The 21920-nt window shown below is 51.6% G+C and overlaps 1 protein-coding gene across 10 annotated transcripts in view; it reads right to left on the reverse strand.

Moving 5' to 3' along the window:
• Positions 1–21920, reverse strand: part of PITPNM2 (phosphatidylinositol transfer protein membrane associated 2) — a 169433-nt gene that overhangs the window by 110781 nt on the left and 36732 nt on the right. For 9 of the 10 annotated variants that reach the window (XM_050747849.1, XM_050747847.1, XM_050747848.1 and 6 more), the window contains one exon: positions 16482–16585. The gene's annotated coding sequence lies outside the window, so the exon portion shown is untranslated. Of the gene's footprint in view, positions 1–11408; positions 12536–16481; positions 16586–21920 lie in introns of those variants that run through there. The other variant, XM_050747851.1, reaches the window with a different exon arrangement.

The following is a 21920-nucleotide window of genomic DNA, read 5'->3' on the forward strand; positions in this document are numbered from 1 at the left end:
ACCAGAATCCCCTGGGTAGAGGCATCCCCACCCACACTCAGGATCAGCCCCCTCATCTCAGGGACAAACCCAGCGAGAGGCCCCTCAGGCTGGGCTCCGAGGCCGCGGCTGGCCCAGTGCAGCAGGCCTGGGGATGCTATGTGGTTGTGAGAAAGGCCTGGTTAGGGGCTACATGGACACAAAGCATCGTCAAACACTCCAGGTATCACTGGACCATGGCAGCTGCTTCTCTTGTGGTACTGCTGGCTTAGCCAACCGAGCCAGGTGACACATTTCAGGAATACTTGTCTTATTTGAGCCTCATCAGTCCAGGGCTGGCTGTAGACTTAAAGGGGGCTGACCAAGGTGACAGGTCCGCCAGCCAGAGGAATGGAACTCAAGTGGTGCAGGGGGTCCCAGGGCACCGGGAAGCCAGTCCAAGGCTCTGAGAGAGCTCAGGGAGGTTCCTGAGGGTGGTGACCCTGTCTGACCTCGGAAAGGCCTCATGTCTTCACCCAGCAGGCTGAAGCGGAGCCCAGCCAAGGCCTGTGAGCCTGTGCTTCCTGCCAGGCTTATCCTCTGGCGCACTGGGCTCACACACAATGCCACTGAAGTCTCCATCATCTGCTCTGCCCCAGGAAAGTGGGCTGAGTCCTCTGCGGACGTTACCCAAACAGCTGCCTCCAACTCTGGCCATAAAGCCAGGAACTTGGGAAGCTGGTAATTGGAGAAACTCTTCTCCTTCCCCCACAGGACCATAAATCACCGTCCTCCATCTGCACAGATGCATCAAAGGCCCAGACAGCCTTCTCTGAAACCAAGCACAGGCAGTGGGGTGGGGTCCTGGGGTGGGGTCCACCTCCCAGAAGCAGCTCCCAGGTGGGGCCAAGGGCAGGGAAGGGCAGGTTCGCATCTGAGAATCGAAGGCCTTGGACTGAGCGACCTCCTGGCTCTGACCCCACGTCTGACTCATAGTCGGGAACAAACATCGCATCTACCCCCAAGGCAAGATTGCAGCCACACAACCTCTCCTTTCTTCACTCTATTTATCAGTACACCCTCGCAGAACCACAGACACGTGAAAATATTTATATGACCAGATTAACTCCTGGGCTTCATGGCGCACTGAAGCAAGCGTGTTTATCCTTCCCTCACACAACACTTTTTGCTCGGTCACTTATTTTTCAAGGCGCTGGGGCTCACAGCATAGCAGTGCGTCCACATTAGGGTGGTTGGTGGGGGAACCAAGACCTTCCACCCCACCATCCTTGCACAGCAGGCTGATTCAGGGCTTGAAACGTGGTGAGGGGGCCTGGGGGAATGAGCTGGTCCCCTGGGGAGTCAGCTATCTCTGCTCCAGACCCTGGCTCCTGGCAGTAGCCAAGCTTGCTGGACAGTCACCCCTGTGGTGACGGCGAGAGCCAAGCAAATCGGAACCGACGGCCCTGTGCTGGGCACAGATCCCGTTTGGCAGCCCCTGCTGACGATTGCTCTGTGCTGCCATCTTTAGAAACAATCGTTTCTTGGGCATGCACCCACATGTGTACATCTCGATTTTACAGGCTCTGTTAAAAGCGCAAAGATCTTTCAGGTACTCAACAAAGCAAGATGTCGTGATGTTGCCACCAGCCTGCCCCCTCCTCCCCCCGCCTCCGACCTGTCACCCAGATGAAGTGAGATGAAGTGTCTTCAATACACACATCAGAGCGTGTCACTTCTCTGATTAAAGCCCCTCAGCGCTCCCCTTGGGTTTCAAGGCGACATCTAAGCTCCTTAACCAGGGCACAAGGCCCCCAGCCTAGTCCTTCCTGCAGCTGAGTCCCAGCCAGGCTCTCACAGACAGGAGCCCATGAGGCTCCTGCCTCGGGCCCTTGCAAAGGCGGTTCCCTCTACCCTCGTTTACACCCAACCCTGCCTCCTGTGTTGTGTGAACTTGGCACCCCACAGGGTCTAGACCAAGCATCAGCACCCTGAGGCTCGCTCCATGGGCTCCACACCCCAGGGGCAGACTCCCCAACCCCACTTCCACAGGGCTTGGCACTATTGTAAGGATCACCACCGCCCATGACTGATGCCTCCGATGGCGTGAGAGCTCCTTGAGAGTGGGGGGCTGAAACTGATTCACTCTGTAGCCCTGTAGCTCAGAGCCCATACTCAGGGCTGAAAGATGAATACATACACTTGTTGCCTGCTCAGGGAGCCAAAGTGGCCCCGTGGCTTGTCCCCTGAAGCCCTAAAGCACCAGGAATACATTGGGAATTGGGACAGGAGGACAGACCCCTCCTTGAGGGACTGGCCCCACTCCCATGTGATGGCAGCTCACTCCCCATCTGTAGCCAGCAAGCACGCCCAGGCACCATTTATTTATGCAATATTAACGCATGCCCTGCTTGCATGCCCCAGCTCTCGGCCCTGGTTAAATGAGGCCACAGAAGAGAAACGGGCTTGTGGGAAGCCATTTCCCATGATTGGTGACTGCACAGCAACCATATTTTATTCACGGTGAGTTCCTGGGATTCTTGCCAGCTTACCGACTTCAATCCTTTTCCATGAAAAGTGTGTCTTGGGCATGCGTTCTGTTCCTCACCCGATGCCAGAATCTGCTTCTAGCTAGGAAGAGGCAGTGGGAAGATGGGGAGGGGGGCGAGGAATGAGAGAGAATGCAAAAGGACATGAAGAAGGAAGAAAGAGGGAGGAAGGTGTGAGGAAGGAGCAGAGAGGAATAGGGAAGGAGCCAGCCGCAGGCCGGGGGGCATCTGGAATCCCTCCCCCTGCGCCACTAAACGAGGGTCCCCAACACCAGCCAGCCTGGGCTGAGCAGTGATGACCTGCAACCAGAAGGCAAAGCTGTACTCTTGTCAAGAGGAGGGATCCAGGCAGGGCGGAAGGAGAAAAAAGACACAGGAAGGTGGCTTGTGGAAGCCAGGAGCCACCCAGCAGGATGGCAGGCTGGCCATAGAATCCTCCAGGCCCAGCAGGTCTCCCTGGCCCCTCTGCAGCAAAAACGAGGCCCAGGGAAGCTAGGGGAACGAAAGGATGTTGGATTGGTGCCACTGTGCTTAGCGCAACACAGCTGTCCCCAAGACTCCCCAGGGTGGGGCCACCCTGCCATCTCTCTTTATTATTATTATTTTATTTATTATTATTATTATTTTTTGGTACGAAGTCTCGCTCTTGTCGCCCACGCTGGAGTGCAGTGGTGCAATCTCGGCTTGCTACAACCTCTGCCTCCTGGGTTCAAGTGATTCTCCTGCCTCAGCCTCCTGAGTAGCTGGGATTACAGGCGCCCACCACCACGCCCAGCTAATTTTTGTACTTTTAGTAGAGATGGGGTTTCACCATGTTGGCCAGGCTGGTCTCGAACTCTTCACCTCAGGTGATCCATCTGCCTTGGCCTCCCAAAGTGCTGGGATTATAGGCTTGAGTCACCGTGCCCAGTCTGCCATCTCCCTTTTATTAGTGATTGCAAAGTGCTAAGGGGGAAAGACTTCCAGGAGCCCACTTTTCTGCACAGTCCTCAAGAGGCCAGCACCTCCTCTCCTCTCCTTGGCAGACCCTCCCTCGCTCCTCTACCCTTGACCCCACAGGCACAAGTGAGCTGTGGCTGGGAGTCAGGAGGGGAGAGTATCTTTCTTAAGGCACACACACACTCAGCAGTGGTGGCACGGATGGGGAGGTGTTCCAGCAGACTTATTTATAGCCAAGCAGCCTGTCCACACACTCTCCAGTGTGGCCTGCCTCACTTGCCTGCCTGCCTGCCTTCCACTGGGGCTTTTCAATCTGTGTCTATATTTATCGCCCAAAGCCATTGGGATAATGGCAAGAACAGAAATAGCCTTGAAGACATTCACGTGAAGATGATAGGCAGGTCCCCAGCTCCTGGGCTGACCTCGCCCCTACATCTGCCACTTGGCAGTGGGTATGAGGAACAGCTGGACAGAGCTCGGGAAGCGGCTGCAGCCAGATGGAAACAACATAATCCTCCTTTCTCTGCTGGCCTTGGCCCTCTGTAGTGATGCAGGGGACACATCGAAAATGATACATTACAGTTGCCAGGCCACAGGGAGACCAAAGGTGACAGAGATTCCTGACGTCAGTGTGCTAATCAGAGCAGACAGTCCAGAGAAAGAGAGAAGAATCAAAGGCAGCAGCACAGCCTCACAGAAAGCAGGTCACCCCAAGCACCCAGGTTGCAGGGAGATGCCCTCCTGTCTGGCTTCTTGCACCTGGACAACACAATCATGGGCCCATTTCCCATTTCTGTCCTCTGGGATGACTACTGGCCCACAGGCTCTGGGAGATACTCTCAGGAGAACAAGGATCTGGGTCCTAAAGAGGCCCGGAATGGGTCAGGGCTCATGGGAGGAGGAAGAAGGCGCCAGATGTAAGTCAGGACCAGGATGGGGAGCTGGACATTTAGGCAGGGTGGAGGGTGTCAGGGACCACCAGCTGGAGCCCTATCATAGGAGGGCAGCAGTGCGAGAAGACATGTGCAGGCCGGGCACAGTGGCTCACACCTGTAATCCCAGCACTTTGGGAAACTGGGAGGATCACTTGAGCTCAGGAGTTCAAGACCAGCCTGGGCAACACAGTAAGACTCTGTCTCTACAAAAAGAGAATTTTTTTTTTAATTAGCCAGGCACAGTGGCCTGCACCTGTAGTCCCAGCTACTCCAGAGGCATAGGCGGGAGGATTGCTTGAGCCCAGGAGTTCAAGGCTGCAGTGAGCTAATATGCAAATGGAGAAAAGGAAGCCCCTCCTAATTAGAAGCAAACACACAGATGCCATAGAGACAGCCACAAGGTTGGTGAGTGAGTCTCCCGAATCCCACGGGCTCCCAAGTGTCCACTCCTGAGAGCTGAGCTCAGGGGCCAGCTTCCTTCCCAGCTCGATCTCCATCCTGCCAGCCTTTGTCTCTGCACTTCAAGAACCTGAAACTTCTCAGCACTCCCCAAAGATACCATGCACTTTGAGTACTGAAGGCTCATTCTGGTCCCTCTGCCTTTCCCCCTTTACTCCTGATAAACTCCTCCACATCCTTCAAAGCCCATTTGAAATGCTCCCTCTTCTATGAAATTTTCTCCATCGGATGTCAGCTGCTGCCTTCTCTCTGCTCTAGCTGCACTCTGTGCCTCCCGTCTGTGCATGTGCTATGCATTCTAACACGTGTCTATATCCCCATCCCAGGGGCTGAGTTCCCCTTCCTCACTGGATCTCACTGATTCAGTAGGCAGAGCAAGCACCCACCAGATAAGGGAGGCAACTGATTCCCTCCTTCACGCTCACTCAGAAATGTCGATTTTGCCGAAAAAAAATATATATATATACATATTTTTTTTTTTTTTTTTTTTTTGAGACAGAGTCTCGCTCTGTGGCCCAGGCTGGAGTGCAGTGGCGCGATCTCGGCTCACGGCAAGCTCCGCCTCCCGGGTTCACGCCATTCTCCTGCCTCAGCCTCCCGAGTAGCTGGGACTACAGGCCCCCGCCACCTCACCCGGCTAGTTTTTTGTACTTTTTAGTAGAGACGGGGTTTCACCGTGTTAGCCAGGATGGTCTCGATCTCCTGACCTCGTGATCCGCACGTCTCGGCCTCCCAAAGTGCTGGGATTACAGGCTTGAGCCACCGCGCCCGGCCATATACATATGTTTTTAAAGAATGAAACCTCATATATACCAGAACTCCTTTGGAGATGAGGGCAAAGGCAAGTCTGGCTCTCTGAATCTGCCTCCCTATGCTCCTCGGAGAGCACCCAGTGCAGCAAGATTGGGAAGCTACTGTTAGGCCAGGGCTTGGCTGGCGGGACAAGCGGGATACTCCTCTATGGAGAGGGAGCAGACCCACCTTTGTGCCTGTGGGCTGGCGAAGCCCTGGGGGCTCTGGCCACACCTGCAGCACTGGCAGACTTCCCACAGGCTCCTGGCCTGAACACCATCTCCTTCCGCATGGCCGATCACAGAGGAGGAGACCAGTGCAGAGGAGAACTAGGCACGTAGCTAAGGGCTGGGTTAACTTTCTCCACGCTGCTTTTTTAAAGACCCAAACAGGTCCTAGCTCCTGGATGCCTGGCTCCAGGTCCCGCTGTGTGCCTGGATTTAGATGCCTCTCCATGCTGGCACTGTTCCAAGTCCCACCCACAGCCTCGCAGATCCCACAGCTGGCGCAATACCCTCAGGAAGGCCCTCCAGCTGAGGAGAGAGATGCACAGATGTGCCAGGCACTGATAGCCTGGGAGGCCTATTCCCAGGGGCAATCAGAAGACTAGAAAGCACTGAAAAAGGCAGTGCCCTGTAAGGACAACTCTACATCCACAGAAAACACCACTGACAGAGCACCCAGGAGTGCGGGCACCTATGCCCGGGGGAAGTAAGAATTGCAGGTGATACGCGCACAGCCTTACCAAGGACTCTGCAGACACCCGCTCCTTTCCTCCACATGACCACATGCAGTAAGGACTAATAAGGTCCGCATTTCACAGATGAAGAAACTGAGGTGCAGTGAGTTGAGGAGACTTGCCCAAGGTGTCCCAGGCAGTTAGGTTCTGGAACCTGCATTAACTACCACACTATACAATTCTCCATGCAGATAAAAGACTGTGCAACATAAAATGCTGCAGCCTCTCTGGAAAACAGTCTGGCAATTCCTCAAATATGCTGAACACAAAGTTACCATATGACCCAGCAATGCCACTTGTAGGCATATGCACAAGAGAAATGAAACATGTCCAATAAAAACTTGTACACAAGCTGGGCACGGTGGCTCACGCCTGTAATCCCAGCACTTTGGGAGGCTGAGGCGGGTGGATCACCTGAGGTCAGGAGATCGAGACCAGCCTGACTAACATGGTGAAACCCCGTCCCTACTAAAAACACAAAAATTAGCTGGACGTGGTGGCGGACGTCTATAATCCCAACTACTTGGGAGGCTGAGGGAGGAGAATTGCTTGAGCCTGCTAGGCGGAGCTTGCAGTGAGCCGAGATCGCGCCACTGCACTCCAGTCTGGGCAACAGAGAGAGACTCTGTCTCAAAATAAATAAATAAATAAATAAAGTAATGCAGCACATGGTACAGCATGTGTACAGCACGGATGAACCATGAAAACACGATGCTGAGTGAAAGAAGCCAGACACAGATCCAAAAGACCACATCATGTATGACTCCATTCATACGAAATGTCCAGAAAAGGCATTAGCCATTCTTCTTCTCTATCAGAAAAGACTGAGACCCAGTCAGACTCACCTGAGGCAGGAACAGCATCTAACGCCACCCTTTCCACTGTGTTTCTGTAACTCCATATAATGTCTAGAACTCCCTGGTTCCAGAATCCTTTCCTGACTTCACATATGAAGGAACTGATCATTTCATGTGCCCCATTCCCCACACATACCCCACACTGACAATGATCAGAGAGCTCTGCCAGCCAGGTGCACGGCCACCTTTCCCAGGCATACCCCGCACTGACACTGATCAGAGGGCTCTGCCAGCCAGGTGCACGGCCACCTTTCCCAGGTAGCTGCAAGTGCCAGGAGCCATGGCCACTCCTATTTGTTCTAGGGAAGAACATTCTTTATTGAGCACTTAATAAGTGCCTGACACAGTGCACAGGTGCTCTGTACTGGTTTTCTTATTTGTTTTCTTTCCTTTGGTCAAAGTATTTTCAAACCTAGGCCATTTTTGGGAGATGCTTTAATGCTTCAAAAACACACTCTTACGACCTCAAATATCCCCTTGCAGTGGGACATAGTGTGGGCTGACCCTGGGCCAACCTGTGATGCAGGACAAGCTCCCTCCTGCCGAGATGCCACCTCCGCACTCCTATCTCACTGTCATCAACTTGCCCTGCTTCTTGGTTCACTCAATAAACACATCCACAGTGAAGTATCAGTGAATGCAACATATTTCCCAATAGTATTTATCATTTGAATGAAAACTAGAAAGAGGGCAATGCTTGACTAAAAGGAATAAGGGACCAATAGTGAAATTTCAGGCACTGGAGGGATAATGGAGAAATGGCTCTCCTTCCCAAGCCCCTCAAAGCACAACATTTACATATTATTTTTACCTCTGGCACATAGTGCAGTTCAGGCACACAGAAGGTGCTTAGTACATGTTTGTCATGTGTTAAGTGGCCTACCTAAGGCCACTCCTCCCATCTGGGAACCTGTCCCCTAGAAAGCTCTAGTGCAAGCTCCATGGGGACAAGCCATCAAGTTCCCTTTTCCGAGGGTGGTGGAGTGAGTTCTAAAACCCACCACCAGTCTGGCATGGTGGCTCATGCCTGTAATTCCAGCACTTTGAGAGGCCAAGGTGGGAGGATCACTTGAGGATGGGAGTTCAAGACCAGCCTGGGCAACATAGCGAGATCCTATCTCTACATAAAATTAAAAAATTAGCTGGGTGTGGTATGCATCTGTGACATGCAAGTTCGAGACTGCAGTGAGCTAAGATCGCACCACTGTACTCCAGCCTGGGTGGCAGAGTGATCTTGCCTCTAAAAAACAAATTCTTAAAAATTATAGTGCCCACCACTAATTTGGAGGCACAACCTAAACATAGCACTCAACCTCAGTTGTCATAGAACTATGTCTACACCTGAGAATTGCCACAGAAAATGCAAGGAAGTCCCCAGCAAGGTGTGTTAGAATGCTGCATCCCAGAGCAGGAGGGAGGAGGCTGAGGAGAGGAAGGAAAAGGCTGAACAACTTGTGCTGTGGGGGAAGATGCTGCCCTGAGCTACTTAAGGGCAGAGAGCTTGTCTCCAGTTTCCTCACCGTCTCCACTCCCTCATCCAGCCTCAGAAGAAAACATTAAGAACTCACCTTCTGCAAGGACATGGGGCTAGCCCAACACCAAGCCCAGTGAGGCCTCAGCCTGCCTCCAGCAGCCTGGCTCTGCCTGCTCCACCTCTGGGCACTGTGTCCTTAGCCATGTCCTGTAATCACCTGTGAGCACCAGGGCATTCACCAGAGCAAAGGGCAGTTGAGAATGGTTTACCGGGGCAGCCCATACACCAATCAATGGAAGTAATTTCCAAGTTGTCATTCCTCAACAATACATTTACTGTGATGGGGACGATGAATTAAAAGACTGAAAGAAAAAGCAAACTGGATTTCCCTCCTCTTTGGCCTATAGATTCAACTCCTCCCAGGAGAGCAAAAGCAGAATCTTTCCCTCCCATCCCCCACAGGCAGCCCTCATGCTGAGACATGTAAAGACAACACCTGATTCTTCCCATGCTGAGCTGGGAACTTCACAGGTCTCATTCCGAATCCCACCAGCCACAGGAGACCTTAAAATTTGTCATTAGAGCAGCCTTGCACACTAAAAAAGAAAAGTACCAGCTTTCTTCACAAAGAAGCAAAGGGAAGTCATCCAATGTAATGCGAGGACACCCCACAGTGATCAACCTAAGTGTATGTATGGTCCTGGCGGTTTAAGGGAAACCTGTTCTTGGTGACACAGTTACCTGTAGGGCAGTCAGATCTCAGGCCCCACCGACCTTCTTTGCCTGTTGTATTCCAAGAGACTGAATCATGAATTTGTTTATTTAGAGACAGGTCTCACTCTGTCGCCCAGGCTGGAGTGCAATGAGGTAATCATAGCTCACTACAGCCTTGACCTCCTGGCCTAAAGCAATCCTCCCACCTCAGCCTCCTGAGTAGCTGGGACTACACATGAACACCACCACACCAGGCTAACTGAATCATGGTTTTAAACAAACCACCTTGGTAGACACAAGGCCTCTGGTTTGTGTTCCCTGGGGCATCTGGCAGCAACAGAAGTTGTTTTCATGACTGTCCTTACAGTGATGATCCCCTGACCTTGGCCATTTCCTTGCATATGCCTCTAACACGAACCTATGACCCTGATCATACAGGCTCCCTGGGTTTGCTCGTCTGTCTCCCTTGAACTGTTAGCGCCTTGACAGCAAGACTCTCTTATTTGTTCAGGCCTGACACTCCATGGAGGCTCAGCACGAGCCAAGTGAATAATGCACAGGAGCACTGACTTTGATCTGCCCAAAGCCTGACATCGTCAAGACTTCAGCAGAGCTAAGGTCAAAATGCTGGTCCAGAGAGAGCTGCTGAAGGCCCAGAGTGCCAAGAATCCTCAGCTCACAAAGCCTCAGGCTCCTGCCAACCAGTGGAGGCTGCCACCCTGGCCACTGTAGGTGCTGTCAGGACCCTGCGGCTTGGCTCTGGGACCCTGGGGCCAGTCCTTCTTCCCTTGGACCTCAACTTCACTGGAACCATTCATTGTTTCAGCTGTAAAAACACTGGACCTGCATTCCAGAAGCCCAAATCTTGGCTCTGCAACTAGCCAGTTTGCCATGAAACTTTGGACAAGTCACTTCTTTTCTTAGGCCTCAGTTTTCCAGTGGGTTAGGTGTAAAGGTCGGCCTAGATGACTTCTCGCGTCTTCTTCTTTTAAGCAAGGGGCACCCAATGCCTCAGAATTCCTCTAGGCTCTACATTTATTTTTTTATTTGTTTGTATATATGTATGTATGTATGTATGTATGTATGTATGTATGCTGAAACAGAGTTTCACTCTTGTTGCCCAGGCTGGAGTGCAATGGCGTGATCTTGGCTCACTGCAAGCTCCACCTCCCGGGTTCAAGTGATTCTCCTGACTCAGCCTCCCAAGTAGCTGGGACTATAGGCATGCACCACCACATCTGGCTAATTTTTGTATTTTTAGTAGAGACAGGGTTTCTCCGTGTTAGTCAGGCTGGAGGCTGGTCTTGAACTCACAACCTCAGGTGATCCGCCTGCCTCAGCCTCCCAAAGTGCTGGGATTACAGGCTAGGGCCACCACGCCCGGCCTGGCTCTACCTTTAGAACATACCTGGGGCCCAACAGGCTTGCAGCCCCCACCCATCCACTGCCTCTCCCTATTGCAATTGTTTCCCCACAGTCCCCCAGCTTCCTCCCTTCCTCCCATCCAGTCTGCTCTCATCACCATAGCCAGAAACCATCCTTTTAAAGCACAATTCAGATCCTGACCCTCTACTGCTCAAACACTTCTGAAGCTTCAGGTCACTCAGAGTCAGGGCCAAAGTCCTGATACAGCCTACAAGGGGGCCCTCAATATTCTCCAACCTCCTCCCCTGCTTCTCTTCCCCTCACTCACTCACTCCAGTTTCCTTAACATCCTGGACAAGCTCCTGCCTCAGGGCCTTTCTCCCTGAGCTACCGTCCTGGCTCACTCCCCACCTCCTTCAGGTCTTCACCTAAATGTCCCTAACTTGGGAGGCCTTCCTTTCCCCTGCTTCTGCAACTCTGATCACCATCTGATGTGCTTACAGGTTTTACTGCCTATTTGTCTATCGAGTGTCTACCCCCCATTAGAATACAAGCCCCAGGAGGGCCAGAAGTTTTTAACATTTTATCACATCTTTATGCCCAGCTCCTAGAATGGTAGGTACTCACTAAATATGAGTGGAATGAATCCCTGTTGATCCACTGAGGGGTCAATCATGCTGCTGAAATGAAGAGTCTCAAGCTATTCAACCCCAGGGCTTGAATGGTGCCATCTCAGGAATCCCTCTGAGAATTCCAAGCTCTGAACACTGTCTCCAGGAACAAAAGCAATTGTTCCAGGCAGGGTTCGTGTCTCAGGAAGTGTATGAAGAAACAAAGAAAGGAAGTGACACAAGGGACACAGATCCAGAAAGTTCCTGCTTACGACACCTGGCTACCGGGAGGCATGAAGACTCAGCGCATACGGGAATGCCTCCAGGCACCTGGAGTGCTGAGCCCTCATGCCTCCAGCTGCCTCCTTGCAGGCGGGATGAGGTCATCAACATGGGTGCACTGGACACCCACCATGGAGAAGTACCGGAAATGAACCGAAGACAGGAGCTAGCCAAGGAAAAACAGAAACGAGAGGAAGAAAGAGAAGAAAGGTGGTGAGAAAGAGTTTCCCATGCTAAGAACCTACAGGCAGAGATCCAGAGAAACCCCCAGCCCCAGACCACCACTGACCGAGACAGCAGGGTACCTGGCCTCACACGCCCTCAGGTAGGCCAGGCCAGCTTCCTTCCCGGCCCTGCCCATCCTGAACAGCTCAAGTGAAACAGACCCATGCCCATTCCCCGGCAAGCATGGTATGCCTACGCAAACCTCAACAAGTGACCAAAAGCATCGCCCAGAAACACAACCGTCTCACCACAGGCCCCCTGCTTCCTCTCTTCACCCCAGCTAGCCTGCTCTCAACACAGCAGCCAGAGGACATCCTTCTGAAGCACAATTCAACACAAGCCAGAGGAATGCAGGCTTCTGCCACCTGGTTGAAAGTAAAATACATTCTGGGCCAGGTGTGGTGGCATGTACCTGTAGTCCCAGCTACACAGGAGGCTGAGGTGGGAGGATTGCTTAAGCCTGGGAATTCAAGGCTGCAGTGAGCCATGATCACACCACGGCACTCCAGCCTGGGTGGCAGAGCAAGACTCCATCTCTAAAATAAGTAAATAAATAATTCCTTAAAAAAAAAAAAAAGGAAGAAAAGAAAGTACAGTCTCAGGAAGACATGCTGCATCAGAGCAAACAAGGCAAATGTAGGGGTGGGTTCCCAGAGCTCCGGGGAACAGGAAGAAGAGGAGACTGAGAAGAGCCAGCAATTTCTGGCTGAAGCCCCGCGTACTGAGCAGCGTCCGGTGTGTGTCAAAGAACCATGTCGATAAATGAAATATAGACAGGAGCAGTCAGGAGGGGCACAGGTGACAGAGCTGGTCAGGGCATGACATGGGTCATCAGATTGTGCCCAGCTTCCTACCAAGCTCTGTGGGGACAGCAAAGGAACTGAGGAGGAGCTCTCTGCAGACCTCAGGGCAGCATCTTTGCTACAGGCATGAGGGTGCTCAGCCCTCTACTTCCTCTCCATAGCCTCCGCATGCTCTGGGCTCTCTGGGCAGCCTTCTAACATGTGAGACTTATCACAGACCTAAACCTCACAGGGACGGACAGGCCCCTGTTCCCATGTGGGACCTGGGGCCGCCTGAGAGGAGGGGCTAAGAAGTAAGGCCCTCGTTACGGGTAGGGCTCCAGTGCTGCTGCGGGTGGAGAGAAGCCCCTTCTTCGCCTGGGATGGAACTTCATCCAAAGGGCTGGAGGTGGGGGTGGGGGTACAGCATGGGGAGGTAGGGACGTGCCCTGGAAAGTTTGTGTCGTTGCTGCTGTGGTCTGAGGCCCTGCCCATGTCATGAGCTCTCTTTCTCCTCAGGAGACAGTGACCTTCTGAGGCCTGTCACAGAGACAATGGCAGGAAGTGCCCCTCCCTGCCTGAGCCACGGGGAGTCCGAGTCCGGAAGGAAGCCACTGCCTGGGCCCAGGACCCTCCCCGCTGAGCTCCTGCCTGAGGGACACTGAGGCTCTTGGCAATGCCAGAAGCTCTGCTCACCAATGCCAAATGGCAAACGTCTTCAACTGTGGGGGCTGAGGACAAATAATCTCCTTGGCTAGGACCCTCATCTTTAAGGCAGACCCCTTCTGTGAAAGACAGCCAGGCAGTACTAGGAGACACAACCCCAGCTACCCCCACCCACCACCTGCCACCCCCACCTTCTGGAAGGAAGGGCTCTGGGTTCCTCCACAGCAAGGAGCTTTTCTAAAAATAAACCCTGGTCCTTGAGCCCTTTCCTTCCTCAGTCCCCTGTGGAGGAGACAGGAGAAGGAAATATCTCGTTCTTAGCCGACCCCAGGAAGTGTGGCCTCCCTCCACCCCATGACTCTTGCTACCAGGGCCTGGTGGTCACTATGCCACAAACTCCCAAGCAGGGGTGCAGAGGCGTGGAGGGGGCAACCCTAATCATCCTCACATGGAGCCTGCCATTTTCTGGGTCTGGGTGGGTTTTGAGAAAAGCAGGTGGTACCAGCTCTCTAGTCCAGGATCTGGGGGGAAAGGATGGCACCCAAAGGCAAGTCTCCCACGTTACAGGGCTCCCAGGCCGACAGCAGACACAGACACTTACCGAAATATTTCAGGGAAAATGATGCCAAGAATTCTATGAGGTTCAAGCAGTATGCCGTGACAGCACAGAGGGAGGAAGAAGAGGCTAATGTGGATCCAGGTCTTGCAAAGAAATTTAGAGGAAAGGAGCTGTTTGAAATGGGCTTGGAAGGGGAAACAGGAACCTGACAGGTAGAGGTGGGAAGAGGGAACTTCAGGATGCTGGAGCTGCATAAGCAACGCGCAGAGAATGTACCAGCATATAAACTAGATGCGGGCAGGGATGCCTGTCTGGGCAGGACGCCTTTTCACAGTGGCGTCTCTGGCAACTGGAATAGTCCCTGGTGCATACTAAGTAACAATAAATACTTTATGGACAAATGAGTGGAGCAGAACAATTCCTGAAGATATTTTAGGTCTAAGTGAAGACCTTCGGATGAGGTGGGCTGCAAGGCCATGGTCTCTGCAAAGTCACTGCACTCTGGAATGCAGCTGTTAAGAAGGAAAAGAACCTCCTTCCTATAAGAAAGGAGACAGGAGACCAAGGCCGTGTTGAAGCAGGGTCCCTCAGAGCAATGTCAGTGCTCAGGCCATGCAGGGCAGAAGAGCTCTCACTGGGCCCTGCCTCGACTTGGCAGCCAAGACCTTTGGCAACAGGACAACCACGAGGCCCCAACCCCGCAGAACCCAAGTGACCCCTGGAGAAGCTGCAAGTCAGGGCTGAGTGTTACTATGCGCCCTTCCCTACACCCACTCCCAGTAGCTGGGACACCTTGGAAAGTGAAGTAAAACAAAACAGAAAAACAAAAAATACAATATAGCACTCTCTCTTCTTAGCACTTGGAGGCCTTTTCACAGCAACTGAAAAGAATGAGCAATTAGAGAAGATAACAGCCCACAGTGCCAGCCTGGAACTATGGAGCCAGAGGCAACTTAAGAGGCCCCATCACAATGTGCCCCGTCTTCCCAGAGAGGATGAGGGCACCTGGAGAAAGGAGGGGACTTACCTGAGATCAGACAGCAAGTGACGGTTGAGCCTGGGCTGAACCAAGGGCCCTGTGAGTCACGGGCCAAATTTGGAAAACCATGCCATGTGCTTCCAAGTCAAGACTCGGTCCAATCCCAATCCCACTACTGACTAGCTGTGCAACCTGGAGCTGATATCTGCCATCTCTGAGCCTCGGCTTCCTGTGTAAAAAGGGACCCTAACAGGCACAGCTCATGGTTACTGTGGGACTTAGCCCCATGCAGCAGGGGCTGGGTACATTAAACCATTAATCCCCACCAGCATCCTCAACTTGGCTTTGCTAGCTTCCCTTGATGGAACATCCATCCTCCGTGCCTCCAAAGCTGAAACTAGCCAATGAGTGCACAGGGAGAAGGATTCATCAAAATTTAGAAAAAAAGAAGGAAAAATCACTTTACCTCCTGTTCCACCCAACAAAGGCCTTGGCATAGAAAATGAGGCCAAAGCCAGGGTTTGTGCCTGAGACTCAGAAATACGAAATGGAAAGAAGCTTGGGAGGCCAGGGGCTCCTGCTGTCAGCTGGGGGTGGGAGGGGAGAGACTGCATCTCCCTGGGCCTTTCAATCTCTAGACCTGGCACTCCCTGAGACTCAAGACAGAGGCTCAGGCCTGCCCTCCACTCAGCCTTGGTTTCTCACTGTGCATCCAGAGGGATGGTGCATTAAAAAACACACTCATGCTTGTTTCTCGGCCACTGACCATGACTTGTGGGCAGCTGAGCAAGGCAGCAGCCCAGCCTCTGCTCTCTGCCAAAGCCAGGGAGTAGCCAGAACCTGAGCTTCCCAGCCAAGGCACAGAAGAAGCAAAACTCCTGCCTGTCCTGTTCCATGTACTAAGGGCAGAGCAGGTCAGGCTAAGCCTCAACAGCAAACAGAAAAGAGCCACCCTGGGGTGTTCTATAAACAGGAGACTAGCAGCCGTTGGGGACTCAAAGGCTGACCCAAGGAGTTTTTATCGTATTTGGAATCGAAAGCTACCAGAGGCAAAACATCGGTCTTTCCTATTTAGTGAAGAGAAGTCAATATTTGCAAAAGCATAATCAATAAATACAATCTACCCCACATTAATCAGATAAAGTCAGGTTTTTAGTGTTTTTTTAAGAGACGCGGTCTCAGTGTGTTACTTAGGCTGGAGTGAAATAGTGCGACTATGGCTTACTGCAGCCTCGAACTCCTGGGCTCAAGTGATCGTCCCACATCAGCCTCCCCAGTAGCTGGGACTATAGGCATGTGGCACCTCACCCAGTAAATTTTTTTTTTTTTTTTTTTTTTTTTTTTTTGTAGAGATGCAGTCTCACTATGTTGCCCAGGCTGGTCTTGAAATCCTGGTCTCCTGTGATCCTCCTCCCTCAGCTTCCCAAAGTGCTGGGATTATAGGTGTGAACCACTGCGCCCAACAACAGTCCGGTTTTTAGGGGAAAAAGGAAACAGCAATAAAGTCTCTGTACCCTCAAACTCCAAAGGCTAGGGTGGCCTGCAGGGCCTCCGCTCTGGGAAGTTGGGTGCTACTGCACAGGTGGACGGCTTTACCTGTGGGTCTGAGACGGTTCCACTGATGTCCCTGTCACAGGAGGAGAAATGGGTCCCTAGGCTCACAGAAGGGTGTCAAGGACCAGGACACACGTGCCAGCATTCTGCAGGGAGAAGCACAACGGGAGAGGAGGTGAGACACCTGGACTCTGATCACTCCACACCAATCCAACTGGGAGACTCACAATGCCGATGGACCAAGAGGGTTGAACAGGGGACATCTGACTAAAGGTGTCTCCATTTTACAAAGGGACCCAGTCCAGGACCATTTAGGAGGCAAGTTCCTAACTCAGTATTGGCGACAGATATACCCCAATATTGCCCGGCACCCCTTCTACTTAGGAAAACTGCTCAGGGAGCGGGAACTGAGACTACCAGCACACACCATAAGCCATCTTATTTCAGAAGCCCCTTGGAGCTCTGTCTCAAACCTTGATTTTCACTCGTGAACTCCACTGGGATTGGAGGACTTCAGACCACAGAGGGGAGGCTGGAAAATGAGATAATGCAGGAAGAAGAGAGGGAGACATAGTCCGAGAGGATGGCATCCTGATGCCGGGGCAGGGGTGTGGTCATATTGTGGGGTGATGCAAATGGCTTCCAGCCTTCCAGCAAGCCCCTCCAGCTGGGCAGAGTGTGATCTGATTACACAGAGGCCAGAGACAAGCATTCAAAACAAAATGAAAAAAACTGGAGAAACGGACTTCCAAAGAGTCCCAGGTCCAACAGCCTCAGAGACAACAGTCTTCACAGGTACCACTGAAGCCACCACCCAACCCAGGGCTCCTACAGGGACCACAGACAAGGCGGGTAGCCCACCTCGCAGCTCAACACACATTCTTGTTTGCCTGACACACATACAAGCCTCCTGACCCGGGGCCTAGAGAGCAGGTAGCAGCCTACAGGGCTCTCCAATGACCATGACAGAGAGGCCACTTGTCTGCTGGTTATGGAAGCTGGGAGTGTTTCAGGAACTGATGCCCAATTCCAGGGTAACCCTGCTTTAAGAGCTGAGGACAGGCATGGTGGGGGTCTCCTCAGACACCAGTCCATGCCCGCTAGGGGCAAGCATGTCCCAAACAAAGGGAAATGGAATGGTGGCTGGGGATGGCAAAGTCATCAACTGCCAAGTGAGTGGCCAGACAGTAAGAGTCAGAGGAGGAAGAGTGGAATTGGGGAGGTGTGAAGATAGCTAGCAATGCACAGCAGTGGGAGGTGTGGCTGCAGGGAGCGGGCGGCTCTTCACACACCCAACCCCGCCACCGCCACTGCGTCCTGCATGCCCACCCCCGTGCGGGCTCCTCTGTGGGACTGAGGCTCCATCGCTGTCTTGCCCCAGCCCCTTGTCTTCATGGCTACATGTACACACCCACATACACCCTCGACCCCCAGAACAAATGAAACAACCCACGCACCCGCAGCAGGGTGGATGCAGGTCCCAGCCCTCCCAGTGACCATGAGCAAGCTGGCCTTCCAGCCTCGCCTCTACAAGCCACCGTAGGCCACAGCTGAGGCCAGCAGCTCTGAAGTCTCCCCATGTTTGAGGTGAGGAAAGCTGTTGAGAGGGTTGAGGGTTTGCCGTGGTAACACACCCATCAATGGCGAGCCAGATTTGGTAGTCCAGCCCTTCTCCAGCCCACCACAATGCTTCTCGGCAGGTGAGAAGGGCAGTGGTGACTCACACCTCGCAGAATCAGATCCACAGGGGCTATGAGAAAAAAGCACTCTCGGAATGCAAAGAGAGGCACTGAAGGGAATTATGTTTCTGACTAAAAGTATTAAAAGTGAAAAAAGTGAATGCAGGGTCAGGCTAAGGAGCCAACCCAGTAGGCAGCTATTTGGGGAACAGACCTCTAGGGGCAGGGGGCTCAAAACATCCCTGGAAAGAAATTAAAATGTGCTGCTGGCTAACTCAGTTTTCCTCCAGTGACCCCTCACATAAATGGTAAACAGTGAACCTGTCCACTGCCCTAAGGGGACATGGAAAGTCACAACAAAACATAATTCCTTGCTGGGGTTTGTTGTGTGTAATGTACGTTCCATACATGTGTAGTCACAGTCCTGGAGGGGAGCAGTGCATCCAAGATGAAATAATACATCATGTTGCTATTTCCCAGGAACAAATGTCATTTCATTCCTTTAAGTTTTAAATCTAAATCTTCAATACACTTTTTTTTTTTTTTTTTTTTTTTTTTTTTTGAGACGGAGTCTCACTCTTGTCACCCAGGCTGGAGTGCAGTGGCGCGATCTCAGCTCACTGCAAGCTCCACCTCCCGGGTTCACACCATTCTCCTGCCTCAACCTCCCGAGTAGCTGGGACTACAGGTACCCACCACCATGCTCAGCTAATTCTTTTTGTATTTTTTAGCAGAGATGGGGTTTCACCATGTTAGCCAGGATGGTCTTTATCTCCTGACCTCGTGATCCGCCCACCTCGGCCTCCCAAAGTGCTGGGATTACAGGTGTGAGCCACCGTGCCTGGCCTAAATCTTCAATATACTTCTTGAATGATTTGGAAAACTGCAGGGGAAAGAAAAACAAAACAAAAATATACCTTAGGAGACAAGAACAACAGAAGTCAGAATGGCTTTCCTCAAAATTTTTCAGATCCCTGACTCTGTTTCAGTCCATGGAAGTGAATTAGCAAGTGAATCTGTTTCTCTATATGATTCCTATTAATAGAATATCAGTCTCTCCTCATCCCCACTAAATAAATGTCAAACAAACACTTAAAGAATACCAGTTTGATGGGGTGCCAGCTACTAGCCTGCCCAGATGTCCACACGTCTCAGGCTGGCCCTTGTGGAAAGTGTAAGTTCCAAATGAGTGGGTAGTGCTGCCGAAGTTAAACACTGCTGTCTCCAGCCTCCGTTGACATGGCGACTGTGAGGCAGGTGGCTAAAGAATGGGTAGAGAGAGACCCATACGTATGGTAGGTGACACCATGGCAAACTGTCCAGAGTGCTGACAACAGACCATGGCCTTTGACTCCATCTGGAGGCATGGTTCCTAACTTTTTTCAATTTAGATATAATTCACACACCATAAAACCCGCCCTTTTAGCCAGGTGCCATGGCTCATGCTTGTAATCCAGCACTTAGAGAGGCCGAGGCAGGAGGATCATTTGAGCTCAGGAGTTCAAGACAAGCCTGGGCAACATAGTGAGACCCCCCATCTTTAGAAAAATTCATAAATTAGCTGGGTGTGGTGGCACATGCCTGTAATTCCAGTTACTCAGGAGGCTGAGTTGGGAGGATAACTTGAGTCTGGGAGATCAAGGCCACAGTGAACTGTGATCACACCACTGCACTCCAGCCTGAGTGACGCAGCAAGACCATCCATAAACCCAACAAAACCCCACCCTTTCAAAGTATATAGGTCAATGGTTATTAATCTACTTACAGTGTTGTACAACCATCACCACTATCTGATACCAGAACATTTTCATCACCCCAGAAAGAAAGCTTGTACCCATAAGTAGTCACTTCCCATCTTCCCCTCCTCCCTGCCCCTGGCAACCACTAATCTTTCTGCCTCTATGGGTTTGCCTATTCTAGACACTTCACATAAATGGAATCATATAATATGTATCCTTTTGTGTCTAGCATCCTTCATTTAGCATAATGTTTTTGAGGTTCACCAATGTTATAGCATGTGCTGGTACTTCATTTCTTTTTACGACGGAGTAACATTCTATTATATACACTACACCTTGTTTATCCATTCATCCATCAAAGGACATCTGGGTTGGTTCCACCTTTTGGTTATTGCGAATAAATGCTACTGTGAACACTGCTGTACAAATTTTTGTGTGAACATTTGTTTTCAATTATTTTGGGTATATACCTAGTTGTTCCTATTTTTTAATAAGATAACATCACTTAATTTAAGACAAGGAATGCATCTGTATTTTGAAACCTTTCAAAACTCAAAAGGATAAAATGGGTAGAGGGTGAGAGTAAGTTTCTCTCTTGTCCCTGTTCCCCAGCACTCAGTTCCCTGCGCAGAGGCAAATTCCAGTTTCTGGCTAATCCTCCCAGAGACCGCCTATACATATACACCCTGCTTTATTTTAAAGACAGCTTGCATGGGAGGAACTTGGCAACTAGATCAGGCCGGAATCAGGCTGGAATCAGCCCAGTAACGCCAGGAAATGAGCACAGTCCAAGTGCCATCTCTCCCCTTTGTCCCAGTGTGCCCCTTGGAAAGCCATGTAGCCTAGAAGAGTCCACAGAAGTGGGTGGCAAGAGGAGTCCTGGAGGTAGATGGGTTCTGAAATGTGGCCCTCCATTTCACAGTTATGAGGCCTCACTCAAGCAAGCTGCTTAACCTCTCTGGGACTTGGTTTCTCTATTTAAAAAAGAGAGTGGATACTGGTACCTAATTCATAGAATGTCTGAAGAGTCAATGAGCTAACAAAAGCAAGTGCTTAGCACCATGCCTGGCACACAGTAAGTGCTCGGTGTTTTGCTACTGCTGTGATTACTACTGCTGCTTCACCTCACTGAGCTGACCTTCAGCTTTCTCCTCAGGAAAATGAAGGGAGGCACCTCCCAGGCACAGTTATGGTGTAGACCCGAGATCCCTGCGTGAGGGACAGGAGTGCTACAGCCTCTGAGCAGCGGGGACTCAGGGAAAGTCAGGTGGCTGAGATGTGTCTCCAGCTCCCTGCGTGCTGCTCCAGGCCCTTCTGAGGCTAGGTCTCCATCCTCTCACCGGCCCACCTCCCTGTGTTCTCCCAAGAACAGCTCTGAAGCTTCCACCATCACCCACCCTCCCACAGGCCGAGAGGAGGAGCTGGCATCATGGACCCCATGCCTTGGGCAGGCTGGCTGGCTGGATTTCTTATTTCATGACCCTACTCCGCCTCCCTTCCAGCTTCTTCAACACTCTACTCCAGAGCTGAGCTTCTCTTTCAGAAGCCCAGATTATTGGAGGCAGCAGGGAAACCCTCAGAGACCTTCAAAGTGGAGAGACCTCCAGTGAAGGCGGAAGCATTTGCAGGGCCATTAAAAGGCTGTTAGGAGTGATTTTTCTCTCTGCTGGCAAGTGGCAAAAGCAGAGCCCAAAGAACCAAACCCAGACCTGGGAAAGCAGAGCAAGGGAAGAGAAACGGAACAAGCCTTGCTTAATTGTGCAGAAGTTGATGGAGGGAAAAAACCCAACACACGCGCACACACATACACATACATACACACACACACACGCGCATAACAAAGAGGAGAAATTCTTAGCCTGCAGCAGTTGGTAGCATTATGTAAAATCCCAAGCCCACAAAAATATCATTTGGATGATAAAAAGTTAAATTTAGCTAAGTACAGAGTGACTAATACTATGAGGGAGAGGCAGCACCCCCAGTTGCCTGGAGCTGATACAGCTGGCTTTTAGAAACTTTTGACAAGTAACCAGGGCCTTGTGCAGTGCAAAATAACAGATTAT

This window comes from Macaca thibetana, chromosome 11 (genome assembly GCF_024542745.1).
Source record: "Macaca thibetana thibetana isolate TM-01 chromosome 11, ASM2454274v1, whole genome shotgun sequence".
Taxonomy (NCBI): domain Eukaryota; kingdom Metazoa; phylum Chordata; class Mammalia; order Primates; family Cercopithecidae; genus Macaca; species Macaca thibetana.